The sequence below is a fragment of the Rousettus aegyptiacus genome, unplaced genomic scaffold (assembly GCF_014176215.1).
Source record: "Rousettus aegyptiacus isolate mRouAeg1 unplaced genomic scaffold, mRouAeg1.p scaffold_m13_p_10, whole genome shotgun sequence".
Lineage (NCBI taxonomy): Eukaryota > Metazoa > Chordata > Mammalia > Chiroptera > Pteropodidae > Rousettus > Rousettus aegyptiacus.
The window spans coordinates 35,244,800-35,257,389 of record NW_023416285.1 but is presented as its reverse complement, the minus strand read 5'-3'; the positions used below and the strand labels follow the sequence as shown (position 1 = coordinate 35,257,389).

At 35.7% G+C, this 12,590-nt stretch overlaps 1 protein-coding gene across 6 annotated transcripts in view; it reads left to right on the top strand.

Annotated features, from left to right (window-relative positions):
- BMPR1B (bone morphogenetic protein receptor type 1B) overlaps positions 1-12,590 on the top strand; it is a 326,532-nt gene that overhangs the window by 152,842 nt on the left and 161,100 nt on the right. The window contains exon 2 of one of the 6 annotated variants that reach the window (XM_036227688.1): positions 6,533-6,630. The exons of 4 other annotated variants lie outside the window; for them this stretch is intronic. The gene's annotated coding sequence lies outside the window, so the exon portion shown is untranslated. Of the gene's footprint in view, positions 1-6,532; positions 6,633-12,590 lie in introns of all 6 variants that reach the window. One more of the 6 variants, XM_036227690.1, reaches the window with a different exon arrangement.

Below are 12,590 nucleotides of genomic sequence, written 5' to 3'. Positions count from 1 at the left end.
AAGTGCAGAAGAATGTGCCACAGACCATATAATATCAGTTTTGCAGGTTTTTTTGTCTAGTCTTTAATTCCTGATGTGTGTAGTTGGAACAGGTTGCATTTCTTTTCCAGAAATATAGAGAACAAACAAGTCTCATTTAGACTTTGGTTTTAGTATTTGCCATTAAATTCCTTTCATCATTGCTATTAAAATATTGGTTGGGATTCTCTTTATGGAACTCTTTGCAGAACATATTTTACAATAAGCTAGAGACATCTGAAGCTAGTTTAGCTTCTGCTAGCAGGCAATAGAAAAAGAGTGGGCTTTAGGTTAATTTCCTTTTTCGAGAGCTAGAGATCACAGGGGTAAACCTACTCACTCAGATTTATGAAATTCTTACTGAATTGATTGATACTTAGAGACTTAAGACAGGATGCTTTTGTGGAAAGAAAAGCAGTTTTAAATTTGTAATCATGTCTCTAAGAGGCTTGCGAATTGCCAGGCCTTCACCTTCACAAGTTCCTTAAGTAAATTTCTTAACCGAGAGTCAATTTTCTCATCTACAAAATGGCTGTGTTCTTATCTAATGGCATTACTGAGGATAAAATGACTTCTGAAAAATAAGTATCAGATTTCATATTGAGTCTTAATAAATATTATTTTCAGCAAAGAACGGGTTCCAGCCTCTATAAAGGGGCACGAGTGAGTACATCGCGTGTGCATATCATGAAGCCAAAAAGTTCTGATAGATTTATTTTTATTGAGACTTGATTTTTTTAGAGCTTTCTTAGGTTCACAGCAAAATTAAGGGGGAGGTACAGAGGTTTCCCATATACTCTTACCCCACACATGCATGGCCTCCTTCATTATCAGTGTTCACACCAGAGCAGTAATTTGTTACAACTGGTGAACCTACATTGACACATCATTATTATCACCCAGAGCCCATAGTTCACATTACAGTTTGTTCTTGGTGTTGTGCATTCTGTGGCTTTGGACAAACGTATCATGACATGTTGCCATCATTATGGTGTCATACACAGTATTTCACTCCCCTAAAAATCATCTGTGCTCTGCTTATTCACCCCCAACTCCAAATGCCTGGCAACCACTAATCTTTTTACTGTCTCATTAGTTTTGCTTTTTCTAGGATATCATGCAGTCGAATTGTGCAGTTATGTAGCTTTTTCATATTGGCTTCTTGTACAAAATAACAAGTATTTAAGTTTCCTTCATGTCTTTTTATGGCTTGAGAGGTCATTTCTTTTTATTGCTGAAAAATATTCTGTTGTCTGGATGGACCACAATTTACTTCTTCACCTAGTTGCTGAAGTACATCTTGATTGGTTGTCTAGCGTTTTGTTTTATATTCTCATCTGATTCTTTTTCCATAGTCATTTGAGAGATATTTAAGTAGTACAAATATAAGTGTAATAAATACAGTCAATGGCATTTTACTTTGTAACTCATTGTTCTTAGGAATTTACAATATTGCAGATGCAAAATGCAAATGCAAAAATGAAACCACATTGTGAAAAATAGATTCCATGTGACCTAGAAAACTACACTGAATTCTCATCTCACCTGTATTCAGTATTCTTTGTCCATTATTATAGGCTGTTCTATTATGTATTTGTAAGAATTTTTTTATTTTCAGAATATTTTTACATCCATTAATGAATTTTACCCTATGATAACTCCATTTTAAGCACTTTTGCATGTAGATTAGACCCCATCATTCCTCCCACCTCTCTGATGTTGAGCTTTCAGTTCTCTTTGCTGCTCTTTGATTTTTCTTTTCTCGAAAAGTGGGAACATCTTATAATTCATCCTTGTAATATACTATTGATATAGGATCAGCTCTTCGAAGCAGTGCTTTATTCACTGTGCTTTCTGAGAACAACCAATTGATTTTTTCCCCCATGCAGAGCATGAAGATCTGATGGGAGAAGAACTGAGATGGAAGAAGTGCCTTTATCCTTTCTCTTTATTCTTTCTCTGATCAAACCAAACTGGTTTACTCCTTGGATCCCAGAACAAGTCTTGCTCATTATCATATCTTGGACTTGCTGATTCCATGTCTAAGTGAAAAGCGTGAAGCTGTGTTTCAGATTTTGACTAGACAAACAATGCAGTTTTGGCTAAATTATTAAACTTTCTACCTATACAATATAGATTGTTACAGGTGCCACATGTGGCTGCTCAGACTGCATTGCACAGCACCAGGAACTCTGTTCACACATATGGGGAATGTACAGCCTCCTTTGTAGGATCGTTATAAGAATTACATGAACCCATAAAGAAGGAGGCTTAACATAATGATGAAGAATATGGACTTGAGAGCCCAAATTTCTTGGTTTATAAGAACCCTTTCACATACTAACTGTATGATTTTGGGCAAATCATTTAACTTTACTGTGCCTCACTTTCCTTGTCTTTAAAATTGAAATAACAGTGAAGATCAAATGAATTAATATTTATGAAGTACTTAGAATAGTTCCTGGTATATACAAAACACCCAATATATGTTACCTATTTTTTTTATGAGAATTATTTACCGTGGTGTTGTTCTTTGGTAGTTCTTACTTTCATTATGTAAGACTTTTCACGTTCACAGCCCTTCTCCATTAGGTCTTTCCTAACCCTCTCATACTTCGGTTACCTTTTTTTCTTTAGAATTACATATAGCAGGAATCATAGAAGGTGTGTGATTTAGCTCGGAACTTATGCTACTTTATGACATATATGTGTGTGTGTGTGTGTGTGTGTGTGTGTGTTTATAGTTAAAGTAGAAGATACCTGAAGTTCAGGACCCTGATCTGTACATTCAACTGTTCTTCCTTTTCTATGACTAGCATTAGTTGAAGATGACCCAGAGTCCAGAGTCTGCCCTCTGCTCTAAGAGAGCTGCTTTCCTCAGAATTGAGACTTAACCAGAAAAAATAGCAGAGCGGTATACTCATGGTCTCTTCTTTTAAAGATTTTATAGTCCTCTTGACTATATAAGATCAACCTGTACAACACCAAACAATTGATTATTGGAATATGAGGTCTTCTTATAGCGATTTTATCTTTTGCTTTCTGGTAGCTTGGTGTTTCCATTGCTTCCTTGTCCTTGTGTTTCTGTTTTCTTTATTTTGGTTGGGTTTTGTGGGTTTTGCCTCTGGTTCTTCTTGTTTTATGTTATATACTTCGGTTCTGAATCTTTGGAGTGTGGTTACCATTACGAATATGAAAAGGATAGTTATATATATACAGTCGTCCATTTTACTCTGCACATGCCTTCTTTCCATTCCCTTTTGCGAATGTGGATCTTTGAATCCTCCCCTTTTTAGTCATTGTCTCGATTTGTCCCTATGTATGCTGAATGTTCATTACTATCTTGTTATAACAATTCTCTTATTATTTAGGCTTATAATGCCCTGTACTTAGTAAGGGTTGCACTCCTCTGCTTCTATTTGCCTGATAGTCACTTTACTCCTAATTATGTTTTTTTTTTTTTCTTGGTCATTTTGTTTTAAGTGAGCTGACCCCTTTCAGTATTTCCTGTAGTGTAGGCCTTGTAGTGGAGAATTCCCTCAGTTTTTGTATGTCTGGAAAAGTCTCTTCATGTCTAAAGGAGAGCTTAGCCAGATACATTATTTTAGGCTGGTAGTTCCTTTCACTTAGTAGTTTAAATATTTGATTCCATTCTTTTCTGGCTTATGAGATTTGTGCTGAGAAGTCTGAGGATAATCTAATGGGTTTACCTTCATATAAATTACCATTTTTTTCTCTCTGGTGGCCCTGAGAATTCTATCTTTGTTGTTGATTTTGATAATTTTAATATAATGTGTCTTGGTGAAGGCCTTTTTGGGTTGAGATAATTGGGTGTTCTGTTGACTTTTTGAATTCCGAGCTCCAGCTCATGCCTTCGATTTGGGAAATTCTCATCCACTAATTGTCTGAAAATATTTTCTGGTCCCTGCTCCTTTCCTTCGCCTTCGATGATGTCCATTATTCTTATGTTTCCTCTTGTGATAGTATCAGCTAGTTCTTGAATTTATTTTTCATTATTTTTCATTCTTTGGTTTTTCCCTTCTTCTTTCTTAGTTATTTCTAGATTTCTGTCTTTGATATCACTGATCTTTTCCTCCATTTGGTCAACTCTACTTCCCAAGCTTTTCCTCCATTTTTCAACTCTTGCGGTATATATTTTTTTTATCTCCAGAAGATATATTCTGTTCTTTTTGATGGCTTCAAACTCCTTGCTCTGCTCATCTAGTTGTTTTTTAATTCCTGAAATTGTTGATATGACTCATTTCAGAATTCATTGAGTATTTTCAGAAGTACCATCCTGAAGTCTCTGTCATTTAAGTTGCATGTTTCTATGTCTATAAGCTTAATTTCTGGAGATTTTTCTCTTCCTTTCTGAGATGCCTTGTCACTTGGTTGTTTATGCTGTTTAATGGATTATTTCTTCACCTGGGCATTAATGGAAGTGTATTCTGCTGTTTTTCCAGAAAGAAGGTTTATTATATAAAGGTCTCTCTTTAACTTATTGCAAAGAAGGCACTTTTCTTTTGGTTTCCAGTAGGTGGCATCTAAGCCTCTTGGATCCCTGCTTTATATAAAGTCTTAATAACACTTTTTAAATTTTCTTGTAGATTTTTAATCATGCTCGCTACCCTCGGTTTCAGTCCCTGTCAGTGTCAGCCACAGTCTTGGCAATGTTTGCTCAGATTCCCCTGTGGCTCCTCAGTAATCTGTCTCGGACGATATGAGGGGAGGGGCCCTGTGCATTGGGAGCTGGGAGCTGTGGCTCAGCTTCGGTTTTGCAACCAGGGCTAGTAAAAATCAACTGTTGTTTCTCTGTGGTCTCATTTCGCTTCTCTGTTTTTTGTCCTAACAACTAGGCCCTTCCGCCCAGTGCGTGGAGCTCACAGCAGTCCCCGGCAGGGCTGTTTAGGGAAGTTTCCACTCTTTCACCTCCCTCTCCTCCTTCAGGAAGCTCCAGTGGCTGCCAGAGGCAACTTCTTTATTTCTCCCCATCTACCACCCAACACCTGGGGTTCTAACCTATGATAGCTCTTATGCACAGATCCCATGCCCAGACATGCTGGTGTGTAGTTTGGGTGTTTTTCGTTGAATTTTAAATGTTCAACTTATTGTTGTTTCAAGGGGAGAGATCTGGGGACATCTCTCATTCCCCCATGTTTCCTGTAAATCCCTGAACAATTGAAAATATAATTAAATTGTAGGATATGTGGTCAGACTAACAGACATCAGTAAGAGTTTAGAAGAGAGCCATGTCTGTAAGAGCTAGATTAATGAGAAGAGGCTTCCTGTGAGATGCAACTTAAGCGGAGTAAGTAGTATGTGAAAAGGTAAAGTTGGACTGAGGCTTCATACTGTGCTGATAATGTTAGTGCTCATATTAATACTAACAGCTAATACTAATATTAATCCTAAGAACAAACACTGATATGGGATGCTATGCTAGGCTTTCTTCTTAGTGCTTTATATATATTAACACATTTAATTCTTATAATAAATAAACGAGGCAGGAACTACTATTATCCCCCCATTTTAAAAATGAGGAACTTGATGTTGCCAATAGATTTTTTTAGTTGTGATCATAATTATAAGTTTTATTTTATTTCAGAAGTTCACAGTAAAATGAAAGCCTTTACAATTCCTCAAGATCCAACATTTTGAAATTATGTTCCATCATATTTTTTAACCATGCCTTGTAATCTTTCTTTTTAAATAAAAGTTCTTTTTTAATGATAGTCCTCTTCCCATAAAAACATAATATAATTACCAACAATAACACAAAAAGAAAAAGCTTTTATGTTTTGGAATGTGGGGTAGCTTATTTTATAATTTTATAACTTCTTTTGTAATTTAGGTCAGCACATCAGATTTTAGTGCTTCCTTATTTGTCTGATTTAAAACAACTGGTAAAGCTCATCTCCATTGAAAAAAAGAAAAGAACATTGAATTTGAAAAAATATTTATGGTGGTAGAATTCTAAATTTTAATTCTAGTTAGTTGCCAGTAACAGATTAGAATTTGCTTTTTAACAACTTTGATAGACTTAGTGTGCTTTTGTCAAACTGTAAATTGTGGATCATTGGCAAATCCTATCACTAGTTTTCTTGGCAGCCTTTTGGAAGTAATAAACTGATTTTTATTGTATTGTTTAAAGAAAAAAATGAAATTTATCATTTTTTTCACTCGTCAAAGAAATTGAGTTTCAATTTTATTTGTAACTATCTTTTTCTCATGAGATGTAGACTGTGTTCCTTATGACATTAAAGACAATTGTTTAGTTTCTAACAAATAGTAATTATTTAAGAGATAGCTAAAGATGAACAGACTTGATTATGATTAAAGTCCTTTAAATTATAAATTGCTATATTGATGCACATAGCATTCAATGATTGTTTTTGGTCTATTCATTTGCCAAAATAACAGATAAATAGTCAATAGGGCAAGTGTTGCTGAGTCGTCTAATTGAGGCCATATTTCATGTGGTTATTTACCTATCTTTGTTTCTTCTTATTCACAGATCTTGCTGTGGATTGGTGTTAACAATCCTGTGTTTGAGCATGACTGTGAAACTCGATGCCTCACCTAGGAGGCCTGCCTTCCATGGCGGTATACGAGGTGTGATTATAAAGTGTGAGACTGGCTTCCACTTGATGGACACACCACACCCATGGTGTCTCTGTTGGGTGTTTTTTTTTTTTTTTTTTTTCCATTTCGCAGTGTGCTGGGGGGAGAATGTGTGTGTAAGAATTCTTTGTGCCTCTTCTTTTTTGTCTTTTTCTTTATAAGACTTTAGGGTGTTTGAAATCTGCTCTGGTACTTACCCTGCTAAGCTTGCTATTTCATTTGCTCCTTTTTGTTCCCTGCCCAATATCTGCACTGTTAACTTTGGAGGGGAAACATTTTTCTTTGGCTGGCCCACCTTTCTGTGTTCCTTTAGCTCCTCACAGAGATGTTTCATAGATGGTTTTGCGATCATCGCTTTTCTTAAATCTAGGAGATAACATGTAACTTCAATTCGTGAATTAACATACATCATCAACTTTAAGTACATGTTTCAAGTGCAGTGTGAAAACATGGCTATCATAATGGTAAAATGTGACCAATTTTACAGGATATTAAATTTTTTTTTAAATGCTGATTTTTGCATCAGCGAAATATACTGGCTACTATCGGTTGTCATTTGCATTTGAGATGGAGTAAGAAGCATAATATGAATGGAACCAAGATAAACATGTGTGCCAAATTCCATTCTTTGAGCATTTTTGAAAATGATTCTTTAAATAGGTAATGTGGAACCTAACTGCTATGTGTGTTCTTGCATATATACACACACACACACACACACACACACACACACACAGACACACACACATATGTTCTCTATATATGTTCATATGTTCATATATATGAACATATATATGAACATATATATATATATATATATGAAAAGGAAAAAAAGAAGCTTTCTACTTCTCTATCCATTAATTCATCATCCATCAACATTCTACTGAAAAAAGCTGTACTAGTAGTAGTATTATCTTTTGATCATTTACATATAGTCGTTAAAACATGGTGTTTAATGCTATAAGCTTTAGAGGAAAGTAGACCTAGGCCCTACTTTGTACTAGGGTCCACTTTGAGACCTTGAGCAAATTATTTCATTCCTTTCAGATAATAACCTCACTTTCCACATAGAGCAGTATTCAGGATTAAAGTATTAATATAAAAAAGGTACTTTACATAGTGTCTGGGCATGTGACAGGTGTCTTATGCTGCTAGACTGCCATAACAGCATACCACAGACTAGGTGGCATAACTACAAAAATTGAGTTCTGGAGCCTGGAGGTCCAAGGTAAAGGTGTTGGCAGGGTCAGGTTCATCTGAGGCCTCTCTCCTTGGCTTGCAGTTGGCCTCCCTCTTGGTGCATTTTCTTAGGGTCATCCTCTGTGGGCATGCATTCTTGGTGTGTCTGTCTTTCTTGGTGTCCTGATATCCTCTACTTATAAAGACAGCAGTCATGGATTAGAAACCACTCTAAGAGCCTTGTTTTGACTTAGTTCAAAGGCTCTGTCTCCAAAAACAGTCACATTCTGAGGTACTTAGGGCTTCAACATGTGAATTTGAGAGGAGAGTGATGCAGACCTTAATAATAGCAGGTCCAAAGTATTAGTTGTTATTCAAAAGTATTTATTGCTTATATAAGAATTCTCTACTGGTGTCTGGTGTTAAAATAAGAGAACTTGGCTCAGGCCGGTATATTTAGGACAGGTCGCATGGGAACATTAGGGTTTTAACTGCGTGGTGAAGATGGTCATGTGAGTTTAGGGAAAAGGTCAGGAGTTATAAATATGTCTAAAATTTGGAGTTTGGCATGAACATGGTATGGTTGGAAAAAATGTGAGAAAGCTGATTTGGCAGGAAAAGAGCTTCACATTTGTAAGCCGTAAGAGGTTAAGTGCCTATGAGATAAGGGGAGACCAGATTTTAGAGTCTCTTGAAAGCCAGGTTGGCCTTTTTAGCTCACACTAAAGACTATTGAACTGGAAAGTGATGTGAAAAAAAATTTTAGGATGGTATTAAACATTTTTTACTGTACAGATTTCTGTATACTTTTAATATGAAAAGTGAGCACATACACACCCATTACTCATGTAATTAAAATAACTACATTTTTAAAGCATTTGAAAGGATCTTGTTAGCAATCCATGATACCAGTTAGACAGTTAGCAGTCTCATAAAACATGTGGTGTACCCCAAAACAGTGTGTTCAAGTGCTCACCCCTTTTCCCTCTTTGTGCGAACACCCTTTCCAGACCAGGCCTCCTGAGTCAACCCTGAGAGTCAGTAAGCATTTTACAGAAACTCTTGAAAGTTGAATGTTGCTTTGGAGTATTAAAATATTTCTTACTTCTCACATTTCTTTTAAATATTTTTACCATTATTACTGTCTGAGCCACATTGGCTATCTTTATAAGGACAGCATTCTTTCTTGAAATGTAATATAAAATTTCATTACAAAATATGTACTTGAATTCCATTTCATAAAGTTAATTTACTTCACAGAACTTTGGAAATGCTTTGGCTAGTGAAGTTTTTGATCTTTGATTAAAATGTCAGGTAATAAAAATATTATGTGAGTTGAGATATATCTGAAATAAAATCTAGGGTAAAGAGTATAACTTTAGTTACAACTTGGAAAGTTTTGTTCATTATTTATTATTTTTGAAATCCCTTTAGAAGCAAAAAATTAAAAGGTCAATGTGAGAGATAGTTTAAAAATTATTTTTCAAAGATTTAAAGGTTAATTGAATTGTCTACATGTTTTCATTATCAAAGTAAAAGCCAAGTAGCTCTTGAATTATTGTTTAAATTGAGAGTTTGTATTAACACATATTAAGGTATCGTATAATTCTAAGGACCAATCCCCTCTTAACTTGTTAGAAATGTCTGGTTTTGGGTGCTTAAATTTAACCTCTTTTTGCTGATATGAAAGGCAGAAACTTAGGGAATCTTTTTGTTTTATGATTGCAATTTCAGTCATAAATTATCTTAAAGGAAAGTCGAATTATATCTCAAAAAAAGGAAATATTATATCTGTGTTACCTGTTCTAAGTTACCTGTTCTCTTCATTATGGCTGTAGTATTATGATTCTTGCTTACTTTAAACTTAATTTCACATCACAAATCTCAGGTATGCTAGAGATCTTTATCTTCAAACATTGTTTTTCCTACACTTTATGTCCATGAACCATTTTCAGGGACAACCAGAGCAAGTGGGTCAGTTTCTTATATATCCACGTGTTTTTGAAATAGGTGATAGTGATGTTAGAACATAATAAGAGTAAATTATTTGGCATTCTGAGGCAAATTAGGTATAAGGGCCTGATTTAATTTTAAAAACAAAAGCTCTACTGTTTCTAGCCAGAAAACTAAATATCTTGGAGTTAAACATGGAAAATGTTTATAGTGTTGTATAGTTTTATTACTTCAGACAGAAGGAAAACAGTTTATTGAGTAACTTTCAGCCAATAAGAAATTTTATACAAGCCAACAAACAAGGATGAACAAAAAATATTTTCTGGTTTAGGGAGAATGAATGATAAAGACTCAAAATACTTAGCCATTCACTTTGAAACAAGTGCGATTTCTTTCTGGCTTTTATACGACAGTAGACAGCTAGTCAAATAGAAAGGTTTTGTGCATTAAAGAATTGTCCTTCAAGTAAAGGGGACTGTGCTTTTTTATCCCTTTTTCTTTTCTGCTTGCTCGAATGCTAATCTCACGGCTGGAACTCAAGCAGCTATCTTGAATCAAGAGGTAGCAGTCACCTTTTTGGGATGGTAAAAATTGGTATAGAAGGAGCCTGGGTCTTTTAGAAGTGTGGAGTTGTCATATAAAACCTGTTACCTAGGGATTTTGTTTTTGAGAAGGAAATAAATTTCTGTCTTATTTGAACCAGTTATTTTTTGTTTTCTATCACTTGTGGCTAAACATATTCATGACTGATATACCCTTCCAGCTATATCTAGTCCTAGAATCAGTAAACTGTGGTCTGCAGGCCACATCCAGCCCCCTGCCTGTTATGCACGTAAAGTTTTATTGGAGTACAGCCCCATCCTTTAGCTTCTGTATTATCTATGGCAGGCAGTGGCTGCTCTCTTGCTACAGTCTCAGAGTTGAGTAGCTGCTTCAAGACTACGTGGCCACAAAGCCAAAAACTTTTATGTTCTGACCCTTTATAGACAAAATCGACCAATCATTGATCTGGTCTATTGATTAATCTCATGTTTTTCTTTGGAAATGTCTCTTATCTTTCTTTTTTTCTGTAATTATATGGTCCCTTACCAGGCCAAACATTTTCACCTCATATCTGAACTACTTTGGATCTCTTGTAAATTTCCTTAAATCATTTCTAATTTTATCATTTATTCTTTTTATCATATATACTATAACATGGTAAGCTCTCTTAAACATAGTTCACATTACATCATTCCTCTGATCAAAAATGTTCAGTGACTTCCTATTTTCTATAGCATCAGGTCATAACATTTTTGCTTGTCTTTTATTATGCTTTATGTTCTTGCCCTACTCTAGCATACCAACATCATTTCCTATTCATTTATTAATTAATTCATTTAACATACTTTTTGAATGCCAAAATGTGCTAGGAAGCCTAAGAAATCCACAGTTCTAGTTATCTTTCGCTTGTAAAATAGTAGCACCTTTGATTGGTCTTTGCCACTAGTAATTCCCAATTCTGGTCTGTCTCCCACACTGCTTTCTGGGCGAGTCGTCTGGAATGCAGTTCTGATTGTGTCACACTCCTAATTACATCTTCCATAACCACACATCACCTGTATGGCAGGCTATGCAGGTGAAATCTCAATAGCATAATATACAAGGCCTTGTTTGATGTGGCCCTTGCATATTTTTGCAACTCCATTTTTTTTCTTGAGATAACCAACTTTTATTCTATCCTTGAAGATGGCTTGGTATTTTTTGAAATTTTACCTAATTTCCGTTCCTTCTGCCTATCCAGTGACTCTGTCCGAGGGATCCTTCTTTTCCTCCATTTCCTACGAGAATAGTTCTTATTAACCCTTTCTAGATGAAGCACTAATGTCACCTTCATTGTCAGGTTTTCTTTCCCCTCTGGCTGAGTTTATCACTGCTTAGTCTGTTACTATAGAGCCTTGTGCATACTTACTATTGAGCACTTACATTTGTCATTGTTGTTGGCTCACAAAGTCACTTGACCTCTACTGAGTCAGTGACTTCTTAGACTTAAGTTTCCTGGTCATATATTCTTCTTGCATCTTGCAACTTTCCCTCATGCCAGATGTAGTTGTGTATATGTATTTGTGGTCTTATTTGATTAAATCCTTCTGGTTTACTACCACTTGACCCCAAGCCAGACCTGCAGCAGCTTTTTGTTCACCATTAAATTTCCCAGCGTATAGCTAAGTACCTGGCACACAACATACACTCAATACTTGATTGTTGAATGAGCAAATTAATTAGTTGAGGGCAAAGGCTTTATTTTTCCTGTAATTATGTGTCATGTAGCACAGAACTCAACAATGTTAATCACTAACGAAACTGGGAAGATTGCTTTTTTTAACACAAAGACCCTGCTTCTTCAAAAAAATCTTATCAGAAGTCCAATATATGGAAGGATTAAAAGCAGAATGGTGATGTTTGAATGCCCCTCCTCTGGCTCCCCACTGGGCTCCTGAGCTAACTTCACAGAATCCCTTGCCTCACCTCACAGGTAGACAATGGATGGAAACCACTGTTAGAGTGGAAGTTGCATTGGCTGTGAAAGCAGGTGAGCAGTGTTTTTCATGAAGCTTGGCTGAGGCTGTGTGACTAGGCGGATCATTTAATCACTGTAGGACTTGTTTTTTTTTTTTTTACCTTTTAAATAAGAGTTTCATCCTGATGTTCCTGGCATTTCTTTTCAGCTATGTAAGTATATTTAATATTTCGGGTTTCTCCTAGCCCTTGGTTCTCATTTAGATATAATCTCTTGCTTCTGCCTTACTCTAATGCTAAATTTCTCACAAGACCATGCC